Source organism: Athene cunicularia (genome assembly GCF_003259725.1).
Source record: "Athene cunicularia isolate RWA chromosome 7 unlocalized genomic scaffold, athCun1 chr7_part1, whole genome shotgun sequence".
Lineage (NCBI taxonomy): Eukaryota > Metazoa > Chordata > Aves > Strigiformes > Strigidae > Athene > Athene cunicularia.
Window position 1 is genome coordinate 3,623,284 of NW_020799107.1, and position 17,909 is coordinate 3,641,192.

General features: G+C 39.7%; 1 protein-coding gene across 4 annotated transcripts in view; it reads right to left on the bottom strand.

The window, feature by feature from the left end:
• The window catches only part of MFSD6 (major facilitator superfamily domain containing 6), a 29,337-nt gene extending 27,690 nt beyond the window's left edge, over nucleotides 1-1,647 (bottom strand). For 2 of the 4 annotated variants that reach the window (XM_026852603.1, XM_026852604.1), the window contains exons 1-2: nucleotides 1,568-1,634; nucleotides 244-293 (exon numbers count right to left, since the gene is read on the bottom strand). The gene's annotated coding sequence lies outside the window, so the exon portion shown is untranslated. Of the gene's footprint in view, nucleotides 1-243; nucleotides 294-1,567 lie in introns of all 4 variants that reach the window. The other 2 variants (XM_026852601.1, XM_026852602.1) reach the window with 2 other exon arrangements.
• Nucleotides 1,648-17,909: the final 16,262 nt, after the last annotated feature.

Genomic DNA, 17,909 nt, shown 5'->3' on the forward strand with positions numbered 1-17,909 from the left:
GGGGGAGGAAGAGCCGCGGGGGGGGCTGCAGGCCGGGCCGGGGGCTTCTAGCGCCGGGCTCTGCTGAGGCTGCGGAGGGCAGGTCTGCACCTACGCTGGGCCGCGGGCTGGGCGTTTGGTGTAAAAATAGAGTTTGGGGAGCGTTCGTGGGCCCGAAACAGCCAAGTAACTCGACGTTCACGGTGCTTCCTGCTCCTCAGAAGTCCCGAACAGGTATTACAGCATAAAGAATTAAATTATTACCTGTAGTGCCTTCCGCAACCACCGGCATCATCCCTTCGGTAACACCGTTTCTAGAATTATACACAAATTTATGTAAATATTTAAAACAACAGCAACATAAACTTACACACCCCGTGCAGTAATTATTCGGGCAGAAAAACGGAGACAGGGACGGTAACTTTCTGAGCAACAGCTGAGCCATCCTGCATGTCCAAAGGTCAGCCGCGTTAGCTAAAGAGGGGGAATAATCAAGACAGAAAGCGAAAGGCCCTCCCGCGGTTTGGGGTGTTTATCGGCCCTGAACTGAACAGGAGGCAGTGAAGTTGTTTGAGGATGGAGCTGAAGCGCTGGTGTGCTGCTCCCGGAGCGCAGACTGGGCCACAGTCCAAGCAGAGTCAATAAAGCGAGGAGCCGCCGGCGGCCATCCCTCTCGGCGGCACAGCACAAACTGCAGATGACGTTAACTGGGATACCACAGGACACACGCACTACTACTTGCATCTAATTCTTTGTACCTCCCTTTTCTGAGGGAGGATCCCCCTTTCTTCAGGAAAAAAAAACAAAATTGCATTGTTTTGTCTAAGGGAGGAATCACAGAAAACTACATTTGCCTAATTGAGGCAGAGGGCGAGGGGCAACCACAGGTGTTCCACCCGTTTAATTTGAGTCCTCAACAAACTGAAAGGGACACCAGTCCTGGTGGGCAGCAATGCTGTCTCCAGGCCGTGCCCCTGCCACGCTAATGTACTGATGGGGCATGATATTTGTGTGTGGCTACGAAGGCCGCTGAGGACAGCACCCAATTAAAAGCTTGCCTACCCGTACAGGAAAGGCCTTTCCTGAAGCAGGCAGGAGACAAAAGCTAAATTTTGTAGGGAAGATGACTTGGGGCAGGAGAAGGCTTGTTTATCATCTGCCTCTGGATGGATTTTCAAAACTCTTTATCTTTGAGAATCTCCTCATGGCTAATTAACCACAGGGAGAAACCACGTCTGACGAGACCAGGAGTGAAAGCCTCTTGCAGAATTCACAGACAACTATTGACTCATATAGTGGGGGTTTTATTAAAAAATATTACTGTAATAAACCAGATGTCAGCTCCAACCAAAATTATTTAATCTTGATGGAGACTTTTTGGCAAATTACTACAAACGCTTTTATGGAGAACACATTTCACATCATTTCCAGTCATCGTTTGTCAACTGAGAAGGGAAAGCTGATCTTTGTAGTCGCAGACTACGTTTACAGAAGCCATAAAAGCAGTCTTTCCCTAAACTCAGATAATCCAATGTTGCCCACCATACACTAAGGCTATGACCATCTTCTGCAGTTTTGCTTGTATTACCTTTTCTTAGAGCTGTGTTTTTGAGGAGTCACACCCTAATCATCCCCCTTTCTTCTACTTGGTTTCGGCAGAGTTATTTCCTAAAAGAAAAAAATTAAATGCTCTCAGAATGGAGGAATTAAGATGAAATATTTTATTTCTTTGCATGCTGTTGCATAACCTGGTATGTGAACAAGAAGTTACAGCTGAGGACCAGGGTAATGAGTGAAGTAATAAGAGAATATGACTAATACAAAGTCCTTTACAATGTTTTCTTTATATATATAGAAAATATACATATATAAAGATAATATCTTCATAGAAATACATATAGAAAATATCTTTATACATATATAAATATATATAAAGATGGTTTCTTACTGAGTTTAGAAGCCCAATCCAGTACCAGCTGACTTTGGTCACATAGCTCAGGCTGGGCTCTGCAGCCTCCATTTGGTAAGCATCATAAGGTGAGCGCTGTGAAAAGCCTTAGCGTGGCGCTATTCCAACCTGACAGGCTACTCCAGCATGAGCAGAACTGAACATAATAGGGCTCTGCATGGTTATTTCTTTCAGTGAGGCTCTGTGTAAAGATCTGGATTATAGCCTGTTAGAAATTATTACACTTGCTCAGAGAGTTCTTTCTCTGTTCTTTCAGCTATGAAAATGAGGATTAGCAAAAATGGAGAAACTGCTGCACTGCACACAAATTGTCCTAATGTATTTTCATCACAAAAGGCTACATATTTCTAGCTAAACCAGTGTTCAGAGAAAGTTTTCTATTAAAATAGTCGCTAGTAGAAAACATTAGAGAAAATAAAAAGCTGAGTCAGATGTAAAATCCATTTAAATTAATTGAAAGATCTCCTTTTTCAAAGACCTCTGGATCAAGCTCTGAATGACAGTAAAATGGGATCTATTAATTTGATATACCAAACAGCAATCTTTTTCTCTTAGCTAAGAGAATTCTCTTAGAGTGACACTACCAAATATGTACCTGACCACTGAACATTAGAATATTCAGAAATAATACTTTATAAACTAAATACAATTCATACATACATATGCCATATATACTCTGTACTGTAAACCCACACCTGGGTTAAATTTATGCATGAAACTCAAAGAACACTGGATTTTTGTGGGCTTTTGGTACAATGCATTATGTGACTTTGTAAAGATTTCAATTTATGTGTCCTGTACCACTTTACCATATATCATAGTGAGAATAATCGCCAAAAATAGTTACAAGTGCCTCACTGTTCAAAAAACAAACAAATTTGATGTTTAAAAGAAAGCCCCAAATAAACTGAAAATTTAAAGCAAAGTAGTTATCTTTTAAAAGTAAATTAAACAAAATTACATACAATACCTGCTGGAACTGCACACTGCTAACCATAGTAAATATTGCTTGTCAGCTGACTCAGTGACTTGTTCCTTAGGTCAGAGGAAAAATAAAGCACATACATCATAACACACAAAACTTGCATGGAAAAAATATTTGGTATGTTATATGTATGATATATGCATCTTGTGCTTCTGATATTTTCTAGTAATGGCAAAAGTAAAGAGTCTGAGCCCCATTTTATGGAAGTGGTTTCTAGGAGCTTAATTTTTAATGTATAGAAAACCTTTTTGGTTTCTTTCATAAGATAGAGCTGTACTTTGAAATCAAGAATCTCTGCTTGACACAAAAAAAAAAAAAAAAAAAAAAAAGAGAAACAAACAATGATTTACATCAGTCAGATTAGAAAGATAAATTGAAGGTGAGATTTGTGCTGCTAGGACTTGCTCCAGAGTACAATGAAGACAACAGAAAAACTTTCATTTCCATCAGACATTTAATATATTTTGCATAACTTGAAAAAAACTCCCTTTCACTCAGTCCTTTGCTCGAAGAGGCAACTATAGCATCTGTTTTTTCCTCTTTAGGAAGTTCTTTGTAACACAATAGTTTGTACGTATTCCAGCGTAAATCTAGGAAGAAGTTAAGTCATTATGAGGAATGAAGTGGCTTTTCCCTACTGTTTCAAAGAGTAAAAGCCACTATATTACCAGCAGAAGAGAAAATGCATCAGAGGAACTGAGAAATAGTGACACAGTGACTCAGCAAATCATACACAGCTGCAAGCAATGTTAATAGTAACCAATGGCAAAATATTCAGAACTGGTAAGACAACGAGGTACCATTGCCGTGGTCTGTCTGGTTTAGCAGGGAAGCAGAGGACACTCACACTGATTTTTAATCTGACGCTTTTAGAAGTATTACCTTCCTTAGCAAAGAGAAGGCAAAGCAATGCACAAAAGCAAATACTAGTTACAGAAACTGTGTTTACTGTGACTATGTTTATGCTGTGTGTATACATGTACTTTTTTTCTACTTGATAGGCCTTTTTTTATTTTTCCACCTCAGAATTAGATTTGTGTTTCCATCGTATCTGCTTATACAATAGTCAACATTTCCTCACCCCAAGAACCTTTGCACCCACTTCCAGGGATCAAGTTTGATGTGCGGTGACAGTCTCGCAAATATTAAATTCCTACAAGGTTGTGTGAGCATCAGTGGCTGGCGAAGAAAAGAAAGGGAGGAAAGCCCATGTCATGAACCCCACAGCGGGCTCCCATTTGTCCAGGGAAACATTGTTTGTGCCTGAGCAGCAGTTAAGTTACCCTGAGAAGAACTGAGGGTCAGGTAAAGAATAGAGGAGAGAACGGGAGGAGAGAAGGGACAGCTGAAACTTCTAAAGCGGTGGAAACAAGGGAACGGATTGTAAACGTGTGAGATGCATACCCATGGGAAATCATGCTTCATTATTTTTGCTGCCCATAAAGCACATTGTATACGTTGGGCTGCTGCTAACGTCGATGTCATTGAGTATGTGCAAAAACACGATGACCTCGATTCTGTCATAAGCTCCACTGCTACAGATTGGAGAGTGTGCAAAGCCCTGCTGACTCTGGAGTCCAGGCGGCAACTAGAGGCAGTTTGTGCAATTTAGCCACTGAACCTGCAATCAATTCTGCATTGGCCTGTCTTCATGGAAGGAGGGAAGCTTAACTGGCCAGAGCTTTGGGATGGATCTGCTTAGACCTTCTCTTACAGCAGGGTCCCCAGAAAAGACCAAACTTCTAAAAAGTAAACAGCCTCCACATGCGCACACATTTTATTCTAAATAAAACCCAGAAATGTTAAAATAAAAATGCAAAACGACTAGGGCAGGCAGAACAGTTAAAAATATGACATATGCACCCACCTCCTCTGCCCACTATGTCCTGGCAGGATGAGTCCTTGCTTCCACACTTAGCTTCATTAACACAAATGTATGTCTTCTACGTTGTATTCAGAGTGCACGAAGTAACTATTGAGCCTAACGTTTTCAACAAATGCAGGTATATGACCGAGGGACAGCAAACTCACCAATTCTCTCTGATCCCCAGGAAATTCCTTCTGTCCCTTCTGAGAGCAGGGGGTTGAGCAAATACTGGCATTCAAGCAAGAAATTATTTTCTATCATCGTCCTTTACATCCACAAAAAAAACGCATATAGGGTCAGATATCCCCGTTTTCATAATTACTAGTCACTGACTCGAGGTCAATGGGAATTTGAGTTCATACCTTTTGACTAAACTAACTTTCTGGGAATAGCTTTTAAAGGAAATCCAATACTACTGCATAGCAAAATATTCCCTGACCACAACAAATTTTAATTGAGGTTCAGTATTCTACATATTGAACGATTATTCAAAAAAATGACTTCTGATTTTACACAACATTATATATTCTTCTCCTTGTATGTTCTTCTCCTTTAATTCAAGGACTAGCTCTCACCATTTATTATATATGGCTAAAAGAATGGTGATAGCTCAAAGAAGTTTTTAACTGAACTGGGGTTTTTTTTGAATCAGATACAAGCACAGTCATCTCATCTTATCTCCCTGATTAAATTCAGGTCATCTACAATGTAGCTTTGTAAACCTAAACCAAGACTAAGGCATTTTTATTTAGTATATGCAAATGTGATTTTTTGATTAAAACTACTTGAGTGACACAAGCAGTGAAATAATCTTTTGTACTGAGGGACCCATTGCACCAAATTCAGGCTAAGGCTACCTGCTGACTTCAGGGGCCTCACATCTAACTCTCTCTAGAGCTTGATTTGCCTCCTTATAAGTAGGAGCAGTAAACGTCACTTTTCATATGGAAGGGAGTTCAAGTGTTAGCCAAGCCATCTAACCTCTTTCCCCAGAAAGCAGACTGATCTTTCTTATTTTGTATTTCATTTCAGGACCTCCAATATAACTGATGGGTTAATCAGTTTTAACTTCATGGTTAATATAAGAACATCCATACCAGTATCCAAGCAATACTGTTAGCTGAATTTAGTTTCAAGGTGAATTTCAAACAGGTCCCCTTCCCCTAAGTGTGAAAACAACTAGCAATTTACTGATGCCCTACTCAAGTTCTCAAGGTGATATTCCTCACTATAAAGAACAAAGGACCTTAGTTCTTAAGTATCAGTAGGAGGATTGCCAGAGACTTCAGTTACACTGAGATTCAAAGTAGTATCTCTGATCAAAAATGATAATGAAATAAATAGAAGCTTTTTAGACAAATAAAAGCACTCATCTATTTTAAATGTGTTTAGGACAGGTAAACTATGTTGTCAGTCATGCCACAGAACAGTGATAGCAGCTTTAATGTTCTCAGTATTAGAGCATAAAGTAATGTTTCCATTTTTGTATTCAGATTTCTGGCTGGAAATAAGCCCCATTAGTAATATGTAAGAAATGTTTTAGATAAGTTTTCTTTTTAGGGCTGTTAGTGCAATGTGAGATAAAGACTTCATGTAATGGCATAAATTGTTTCAGAAATACTGTACACAACTATTCACCTATTTCCTATAATATTCTGATAATCACAATACATTTAAGATGGGACTTAACATACTGTACTATTCTCAGTGGAAAGCTTCTGAACATCTGTTTATTTCAGAGTCTGAAGTTGAGGATAAAAATAAGACAAACAAAATCTCAGAAGATATTAATAGTTCCATACTTACCGAGCTCATTAATAAATTCATTGGATGCCTCCCCAGCAATGTTTCTTTTCCAAACCTGGAAACTAAATTGTTGACAGTGAAAAAAAAACAACATATGTTTAGTTTTCAACAGAATGTTAATTTAGGTTTGAAGAACCTGATTCTGCAGTGTGTTTTGGCCTAAACTTCTATTAAAACCAATGACAGTTGGAGACACATTTCAAGCAAAGACCAGGTCCGACATTAGTGGTATGACATTGCATTTGGAAAAGACCGAGACTGTGTAGTTTATATCAAGTAAGTTGCCATGATATAACTACTGTGACACCCAGCCTGGTCTCAGGAAGCAGCTTCTCTTCAAAACAGAAACACATTGTAGAGAAAATTTGTCCCTTCCATTTAATGTCTTATTTTACCTACAGTCACCAAATCATCTTTCTCACAGTCACTCTAACAGAATTAGATAGTCGGAAGATAAGAAAATGGACCTCAGCTATGTGTATATGGATGGAGGAATAATACCAATCCCAGGTATCAGGTTTCAGTGCAGGACAACTACTTGCTCTTCCAAAGTCTGTTTGGAAGGGTCAGCAGGATCTAAATGACCTTACACAGGGAGTACTCAACGAGAAACAAAGGGCTATTAGACTGTCTCCCAGTTCTGATTTTTTCACTGCCTTGTTGGACAAGGACAAGGTTACAACCATATGCTAAGACAAGGTGTTTTGGAGGCAAAGTGGAAAAAAGGGAGCAAACTTGACGAATGCTACCAGTTCAGAGTACACATGTACTGCCAGAAAAATTACAGTGTAAAAGTTAAATATTCTGATTTAGTGGCTCTACAGTGTATGAAAGAATAACTGCCTCAGTGAGGAAAGGCAAGGTTCTTTCTTCTCACGTCACTGAACTGTGAGCTCCTGGAGCCTGGGCTGGACGTCATTCTCTGCTTGGCACTGTGACCAAAAGTGCCACCTGATTCCACCTGGCTGCACAAGGAGCACGGGGTTCCTCTGCTGCAGTTAATAAAGCATTTCAAACTGAGTAATTCCACTCTTGGAGACATCTGAAATCTCAATCCACATCTAAATTTTTCAGCTAACCTTTTACAGTATTTCCATTCTCTTTGTCTCTTGCAGATTGTGATCTATTTATAACAGCTCAGCTATTTCTAAACCTCAAGCAGACAGAATATTGATGCGTCATTGTAAGGATATGCCTTTGAAATGGTTGGGTGGGAAAAGAAAAAAAACAACACAGGAAGGTGAGAAAAGCAGAAAAAATAATCTTTGTCTATGTAACAGTATTAACATTTCTTACCTTCCATGCCATATCCCATGACTTCCTAAATCAGCACATCAACTATGAATTCTAAGCATTTATGCTTTTTAAAGTAATTTACTAATTCCTTTTCTTCTTTTCCCTCTCTTTCCCCTGTTCTATTAATAGCTGAGAACAGGTCTGTTGCCTGCAGGGTTGGACAATTTTATCTGTTTTTAGGATGTACAACCTAGCTCCCTGAGGATTTCTTATACTGCTACAGTGTGCTGTTAACTGTTTATTACCAGAAGGTTCAAAACTGCCAAAGTACTTATGAGGGGGAAAAAAAGAAAAATCGTAAGTGCAGAACCCATTGCAAAGTAAGAAAGAATTCTATTTTAGCATAATATATGGATTTTTTTTTTCACACAGAGAGAAAGTCAGACATGGATCCCATATGAACTATAGGAAAAAAAATCAGTATGGTCTCCTCATTTCAAAAAGAATATATTAAAGTTGGAATAGGTTCAGAGAAGGATGCTCAAAAGTTTGGAATGACTTATCTGCCTGGAAGAAATAGTATTCACCAGTCAGGAAAAGAGGCAGCTTAGCAGGGATATAGCAAATTTACAAAGTCATGAATTGGAGAAAGCAGGTTAATTTACTCTTTCTTCTCATACACAGATTAGGGAACATCAAATGAAGCTAGTAGGAGACATATCCAAAGCTTGCAAAGATACTGTGGATGCTAAAAGTTTGCCAAGTTCCAGGGGAGGCTGGACAAATGTATGGAGGAGAAATCCTCAGGTCACTAGACAGAAATAAAATGCCACCACATCCAACTCAGGAGTCCCCTGAGCTGAATGAAAACTGAGTGTGAGCCACATTTGCCCTGTTCTTACTTTTTCCCGTGTAGCCCCTCAGGGTCATTTTTGGGAGAGGTGGCCTGGGCTTGACAGTTCTTCAGTCTGACTCAGCGTGGTTGGTTTTATGTCTTTTTGTTTCTAAGAGCTGTAATTTTCTGGGGAACAATTAAAAAAGATTAGAATAACAATAACTCAATAGTTCTTAAACGTTTTGTACCAAGTGTATTTTCCCTTCAATTTTTCAAAATGTCATGCATTCTTACAACTGAACGTTTCAAGTAAACACTAGATCTCTTTTTGCAGATCACCTTTGGGCCACTGATGGTTTCATGGACCCTCGAGTTCCCTGGGCTACTGTGTAATAAGTGCTACTAACACTCATGCTTTGCCTTAAATAGCTTATAGATGTACTGAGTTAGGAAGGCATTTTTCTTATTCTGCAGAGCCATTCTAACGTACTTAAACCAGTAGCGTTTCCTACTAGTACTGGCCTATCAGTATACAAGTGACTGAAGGAGATGCCAGAGCAAGCAATCAGCAGCTGGCTCCTTCTTGACATCAGTCATAGCCAAGTTAGAAGAAAAGTAGTCAAATGTTCCTTGTGTCTTCCATAGCCTTGGCCACCGATAGCAGCAACAGCAGGGAATGTTAAGGAAAGCCTAAAGTCTCAGTTGTTTCTTCCTTTGTAACACGCATCCTGAATAATATCACTACAAAGAGAAAAAATGCCATCAGCTTTGAAATGTGGGGGTTTTTTGTTATTCAGGCTGTAGTGTAATAAAAAAGTTAAATAATTACCCTAAACACTCTGGAGGACAATTGCGAATCAGCCTTCCTAATGCCTAAAAACCCTTCAGACAACACTCTCAGAAATCAGATTTCTAATCTCGAAATTTCTCGGGTAATCTGAATTATTTATATTTTCCATTGGCAAAATGAAAATGTGTATGGACATAAATGTATGTGACACATAGGTTGTCTGTCTACCTTGCATGTCTGATTTACTTTCTAAATTAATAATTTAAGCCTCAACTACCATTCCAAATAGTAATACTGGAGAAGAATTTTAAAGACCCCAAACTGCAATATATTCTAAATTTTGACCCAGTAGCACCAAATTTTAAGTCAATGGAGCATCACTAAAATAGAATGCAGCAATTGATTTACAAAACCTGTCTTACCTTACCCACCTTTAGATTAATTAGCTAAATAAAACTGGTAAACCTTTGGACTTTGAGCTGTGTGGGGGTGATCTCCCTGCAGCAACAGTGGCTGAACAAATATAGATGGTTTATACACAAAAGGCTCAAAAGGAGGAAATGGGTATTGGAAAGTTGGCTACTGATTAACTCAGGCCTATCTGGGAAATGGAGACAGAAAGTGAACTGAACTATAATACAGTTTCAGTTCTAGAGTTGAACTTTCATTTAGCTATTTATGGAGCTGAAGCACTTTAAAAACATGGCTGAGCTACAGGATTTTTTATGAGATGGGTAAATACTGCCCACATTCTACATGTCAGATAGGTGTGAAAGATTCACACAAATCTGTGAACAGTTCCGCTTCCTGGACAAGAAAGGTGAAGGTTACACAGCATGGTTCACCAAAATCACTGGCAAAAAGTTTCCAGGTTATTTAAGATGAAGTGTCATCTTCTAGGGAGGATGTCTTCCTTCACCTTCTAGAAATAACTCCACATACTCCCGAGAGATCTGCTTCTGGTTGTTATTATGCAGTGACAAAGTCACAATACGTTGTTGTAGTCATTTGTAGTGAGTGATTATGTTACCTACAAGCATTATGACTGCTTGTTGTGAATAACTAACAAAAGCAAATTAATTACTGTGAAACAGGGAGCGGACTGCTTGTGCAAATACCCTACAACCTCCCGAAATTGCATGCTGGAGGACCTGACACAATTCTGGGTTTTTTACTCCTGCAAACAGTAGGCTTTTTTAACTTAAAAAGTGAAGAAGATGGGAAATTCTCAGATAGGTGGGAAAGTTCCTCCGAAGAAAAAGATAATTTAAATATTCCTGAAAAAAAGGAGTGTGGCCGAGCAAGCGCATTTTAATACGCTATGGATTTGTTTGTCCTGGGCTAAAAAAAAAAAAAAAGTTCTTTTTCTTCTGTAGAGCTAGGTAACAGCTGATAGATGGCAGCATTACAGGCTTGCATGTCAAGCCTTGGTCGGATTATTTGTTTAGAAAGAAAAAGCATGCATTCCTTCTAACATACATACAAGACCCTGGCTGGATATCTGTTTATAACAGTTTACAGAACAGCTTTTCTTTTCTTTTTTAAAGATGTGGCAGATACATTCCATGTGATGATTTGTAAAGCAACACAGAAATTCAAAGCACGTGGTGTCTGAATCCTCTTCCTCTGGATCCCATAATCCTGGATCACTGTGCTATGTGGCATTTTCTGGTATACGCACTGCAGATGTATAGACAAGCTATACTTGTGCTTTAGTTCAATAATAGGAGATAAATATAAAAATCTTTTGTGCAATGATAAATAAAATCTTTTGTGCAATGACAAGATGCCATTTGTTACAACGAGTGTATAGCACCTTACTGGTTCAACTATAAACTCAGTGTTGATATTACACGGACATGGTAAAGGTTACTTACTTCACAGAAGTGAAAATTAAAACAGAAAGGTGAAAAAGGTACAGACTTACTTCCCAATGTCTGCTTTTTCTGACTATTTAAAGAATGTTGAAAATTGTATGTTGCTATTGTAGTTGACAGACAGCTGTACCTGCAAAATTCAGCTGTCTCTTACTAGCAAGAAACTAGTTGATGGTGAATGTTCCAAAAGGCTCACAAAAGCTACAGGGATGCTAATGGTGGCACAGGAAAAAGAATGCACAGTCCAAATGTGTTTCATGATTCTCCCGCTAAGACATGGGGAAAAAAAAGATTTCCATTAACATTTTGAACTGAAAATGGATTTTTTTTTTTTTCTTTTTTTAACATAAAGTCTTTTAGAACACTGTTTAACTTCAGCATAAAACAAACAACAGACGTTTATTCTTGGTGCTGGCCAGAACTTCTTAAATTTTTTTTAGGCTACAAATGTCAATAAAATCACTTTTCAAAGTGTCTTAAATTTACAAAATAACGTCCCAGGCTAATTCTACACAGTGCTACATCTCCTAGGCAGAAGCACAGCCTTTAATTCAAGAAACAGATTTGTGTGCTTTAATATCTTGGCAGGTCCCAGATTGAAACCCTGCTGTTAACTCCTGCAGTTAACTGCACAATAAAGCATCTTCTCACTCCTAGAGCCTGAAGAAGTGCTCTTAGCAACAGTTCTCTAAGGTAGTGCCTGCATTTTTCTTGGCAGACAGAGGTGTGTCAAAGTATGACTAAATCACACTGTGTTGCGTGTTATTTCTGAAATAATTATATATTCCCATATACTGCTCTTAGCAGCATGAACCTCCGTTCCAGCCTGCTATCACAGAGACAGAGAGCGAGCAAGAGAGAAGGAGAAACTGCTCAGGTCTGGACAGGGGAATCAGTGGCAGCATGGAATCCACAGGTCAGACAGAAGGGTGAGATTACAGAGAGCAGCTATTGGTACTCAAGACCATGTACTTCCTTGTGAACAACTCAGACCTATACTGTGCCCTGCCACAGCTGCCACCACCTTTCTTTACCAAGCAGTATATCCCTGGGGAAGTATATCCACTGCATGAGGGCTCCAGGAACCAAGTACTCTGTCCCTGGCACTTCCATTGCAAGTTTGTTTATGATCCAGGATGACCATATTTCTTTAAAAAAAAACCAAAAACAACCCTGAACGCTTTCCCTTCTTACTTGCTACACATCCTTTCCACCAGGTTAATAATTATACACAAAGCTGGCAAACTGAGTTGCACTGAAGCTGGCATTTCCTCACAATTGTGCCATATTGGAGGCCCCTAAATTATACTTGCAAACAAAATGTTTCTGCAGCAGTGAATGATATATGCTTATTTTTTAATAACTTAAAGGTCTCTGTTTATTCTGCTGACCTATGTTTTTCCGCATTTTTAAGTTCTCCAATCTGCTTTGCTGTCCTTCGCGTCATTTGTCGCATTGAGGTATCTTTCCCTAGGCAATGTTCTTCAAAGGCATGATTTTATGAACAGTTTCAGTTGTACTCCAGAATTAAATAAATAGAAAGGCATTTTGAAAAATATTCTTAATATTGACTTTCAAAATAAAATGTAGATCTTTTCAAGTGAAAATTAATACCTGCACAAGGTGTCAGATGAGTAACGTGGAAAGGTTTGAATACACACACACATCCATTTAATAAGATACTGACTGTCACGCTGTCAGCCAAACTGCCCTGCTAAAGAGCCTCACTTCAATTTAGAGCAACAAATTCTTAAAATAAATATCTGAGGTTCTCTCTGTACTAATCAAATCCCTGGGCTGTCAGAAAGCTACTAATTAGCATCAAATACTTTTGTGCTTCATTCATTATGATTTTGACTGAAACAAAATGAGGTAACTAGGTATTCACTACAACCCCTGAGAAGGAGAGGTTTGGTAAACACGTGACATTTCAGCTGAACAACAGGTAAAACAGGGAGGCCAACAGGAATGTTACATACAGGACCGAGCTCCTAAAATAGACTTTTAACGATTCTAAACGTTTGGGGGTTTTTTACTTCTTCTTGAATAATATCATTCCACCACAATAGATCATACAAGGAAAATTTCAGGCTAACAGTAGTTGGCAAGGTAAGCATATAATCTGCATTTAAAATTTGATGTACATTCATTGATATAAAAGGTATGAAAAGCACTACCTTTAAAGTTAACTGAACCAATGCTAAATGAGAGACAGAATTACAAGCGGGCCAATAGTGCTTCAAAATGCTGCTGACAAAGGAATTACTGCAATGTTTTAAAGTAGATCAGTCAAGTGACATGAACTTACTATTTGGAATATTGTTCCTCCTCAGGGTGGGTATGTAATTCCAGTAGATTATAATTATGAGTTACGTAAGATTCAGTGGAAGGTTATAAGGATATATTTAAAATATTAATCACAATTCAGAAACAAGACTTTTAAAACATCAGGATAATTAGTTCCATTAAGGTTACATCTCCATTGATACTGCTCTAGCTCTTGCTAACATAAGTCCATCAGCTGATCTTTATGTTGTGTCACATGCAGATGTGTTAATTAGGCTTATTCATAACTTCCTTTGTTTCTGAGCTGATCAGTGTGAGGAATTATGCCTGCATTTTTCATTCTTACTCTAGGGTAAAATCTCCAGAGCTACAGGAGATAGGCTGGCACGGCGGGGAGGCACTCAAGTCAGTGAGCTGAGTTCCCTCCTGCATTGTGTCTGTGCAGCCCTGGTCTGTGAAATGGGTCTGGCAACCTCCTATGTCTTGACTGGAACGTAAACTGCCTTGTGACAGGATTTCACGCTCTGGTGTGCACTTCTTGTCCACGAAGAAAATTACTTCACAGGGCTAAAACCAAATATCAAGTTTGATGTTTCTACTCACTAGGAGAAAATTACATGCTCTATGCAATATTTAAAAAAATCTCCTATACTTTGAGAGTCAAATTTCATTAATTGGTTGTTATTGCATCTCTTTGAATCATTACAGACCACAGCCTGATATAAGATTCTGCATCAGTAATATATATGGAAAGTCTGATACTGGTGAGAAATCTAGTCAAAATAAATTTATAGGTAGAGTTTTGGATTGAGAAGAATGCATGTAACTAACTCAAGTTAGGGCAAATTTGATTAGGATTACAGATTGTAAAACCTGTATTCCAGGTGGCGAAATCAAACCAAGTCAGAACCGGAAAGCTGTTCTGCACCTTTGGTTCTTGGAATCTATCAGAGAAATTTCTTAAGAAATGGCAGTACCACTTTGCACTCTATACCGCTAGTCTTACAAGTTCTGTTTTCCTATACTAGTTTCACTGCTATTTTCATGTAATACAAGCAAAGCACCTCAAATAACATCCTGTTAACATAAATAAGCTTAAATATAATTTATTATAGAAGCACAAATTTAGAGTAAATCTTGAATTAACTGATATTCTGGGATAGTGCTATTTCAAGAGGTCCAACAGGGATGGTATTTTGAAATACAGACCCACACTGTGAAAACCACATGCCTTTTTCTCTTCCTACATACAGGCAGCTCTGACTCTCACCGAATCAAGCACATACATTGTGAGCAGAACAAGAGACATGATGACACAACGGGATGCAATACAAATATAATTTTCTAAGCAGACTCCTGACGTCTTGTATGCAAGCTTCCCCTGAGCGAGGAGTGCTGGCTGCCACTGTACCATCACTTGCACTCCCAGGAAAAAAAGAAACTCGGTTTCGTTCTTTCCAGACCTGGGAAACTCAACCTTAAGAACTAATTTTACACCCAAAGACACCCTCAGCAGTAAGATACCCTTGGGGATTTTTTTTTTTTGTTTTTTTTTTTTTTTTTTTTTTGGTCCACTAGAAGTTAACTGTCCTACCAACAGAAATTCACTTTCTTCTGGCCCCAATCCCACACACACTCCCTACAGCTACTTCCACCCACACTACAGCTCTTTTTAACTGTGTTTAAAAAGCTGAGAGAGAGAGAAATGTGCTGCTGCTGCTAGTGCTCCTCCTCCTCAGGTGGGCGGGTTGGGAGCTGGTCAGTTCTCTACAGCATTTCTCATTGCTGGATGCGTGGGAGGCCAGAGCAGGAAGGGAGGGAAGCGGCCCTCTTAGGCAGGGAGGCGGATCAAAGCAAGTGGGAAGCAAATAGCCCCTTCCCACCTGCACATGTGCAATTATATGCAAATGAAAAACTAACACAATAGATCTGCAAGCAGAGCTTTCCAAGCTGTGGTCCTGAAAGGTATCAAACAGCTCGGGTCTCAGAGCCAGAAGCAGGGCTGACCAGATCTCCAGGAAGGCAGCACTTGTCGCTCCCCAAGGAGAACAGACCCGTGGGGAGGGGAGGGAAGAGGGCGTTCCTTACAGTTCTGGGTTTGTACGTAGGTGGAGGGTGGTTCGGGGGGGAGGAGTGACAGATTGCTTGTGGCAGCAGGGAAGAAAGATGTAGGAGGGTGTTTGCCCAGGGTCCCGGCTAACGCAGGGGATACTGGCAGGGTGGATGCAGTGCGAGCGGGGTGTCTCAGCCGGGGCGGTGGGAGGGAGGAACCCACTGGTGGCCGAGCCTCGCCTGGAGCCTCTCCCCGGCCTCGGCAGCACCCAGCCACCCCCCGCGCTTTCCCCGCTGCTCGCTGAGGCCAAAACAAAATGGAAACTACTTCACTCACCCCGTTGCATTACGGATTTGCTTTCATCCTTTTCCAAACACTTCTCGTTCCCCGCTGATAAAATGCAAATTAACTGGTAACAAAAGTTGGGTTTTTTTTTTCTTCCTCTCTCACACAATTTCTTGTTAACAGGAGAAATTCACTACTGCATGCCCTTAGCTGTGCCCTCATCCCAGATCTATGACTTCAGACGTTATATGGATGCATTATCTGACAAGTCTCTGACCAAAAAGCCCTGGGGAAGGCACTCTGTTCCCACGGGATTGCTCACATTACAGACAAAAGCAAGAACTTGCTTCTCCATATCACATACATGTTTCTTTGTTTCAGTCCTTCTCTGGGCTGGCCTATTGTTAGCGACTGGAGAAACAGATTAGTTTTCCACTTATTTTAAGTCTACTTCTACTCTCACTGACATCAGTGGAAGATTGTCCACTGCAGACCTGAGCCTTTACTATAACGTGTCCAGGTTGGCGCAAGGAAATTTGAACCTGTGTCATCTGCAGAGGTGTTTTAGAGTATCGTCAGCTAAGACTGGACAGAGAAAAAACAATTTGAGTCCTGCTTGTCAGTACAGTAATAATCAGCGGGCATGAACTGGAAATTTTCCCATTCTATTCCTCAAGCCTTCACAGATTCATTTTTTCTTACCTTCATACACTGTAAGGATGCATTTACTACCCACACACAGAGAAATTAGATGCTAGCTGTTAGACCAGTAGAGGAAAAGATTAAATTTATAGCAAGCCTGGACACAGGAGCATGGGACACGATGAAGTACTCGTACCATTTATTATCTGGTCTTGGTGGACTACACTGGGAGCCCTCAGAGGCAAGTGAGTGAGAGGTACAAATTAGTGATTAATTAGGGGTATACAGGCGGCATACAGAGCACAGCTGAGCTGCTCTTGGAATCCCTGGGAGCAAGAGCTCCCACATCCTGAAGTTCTGTGTTTTTCTGGAAAAGAAAGCAAAAAACCCCAGAAACAAAACCCGAAAACATCTGCTCAGCTCTAAAGTCCTCCTACAGTCTGCAATTTGTTTTCTCTTTCCAAACCTGCTGAACACACTGCCAGGAAAATTCTCCAAGGGGAGGAATTACAACCTGCCTATGCTTCTGGCTATTGCACTCAGACTCCCTGAGTTCCTGGCTTGTTTACTAGGGGTGCTGCTCACCCCTAGTACATTCAGTCTCCTGCAGCCCTCTTTGCTAATAGCAATATCATCGATAAACTCCCAGGTTAAAGTAATCTCATTCTGCTTATTCTCATTCAACTCCATTATTTTCACTCTTTTTCCTATTTCTACTTATAGGAGTCTTTGATTTACTTTTTAGAAAACATTTTCACATTGATATTCCACTTTGCAAAAAATGGGGTGTGCAGGAGGACTATTAAAAATCAGGATGATATTTGAGTTACTTTTTGGACTGGCTTGCAGTAATTAACTTGCCTCTGAGAAAACTGCAATTTCCTAACATATAAAACTGCCCCACCCCCAAAAAAACTATAGGTAAATTCAACCATCACCAGCATATTTTAAAATTAAGAAAAATAGGCTCAAGGAAGATGGCTCTTCTGTCAGCACCCCTTCTTTTTGAAACCTTTTTTTTTTTTTTTTTTTTTTTTTTTTTTTTTTTAAAAAAAAAAAAAAAAAGGAAAGAATTTAAAGAAAGCTTTAAGCATAAATTCAGTGTCAGTGCCATGGAAAGAAATCAGCAGCTGTCACAAGACAATGCTTGCTGTTACCTCATTGTTTACAAATGAGCGGGTCCCACTCCTGTTCTAAATCAGACATACAGCTGGAAGACAACAAAGAAAGGGTCTACACCATTATTTATACTGAAGCCAGTGGGGAACAGATTAAGATCAGCATAAGTAAAAGATGAAT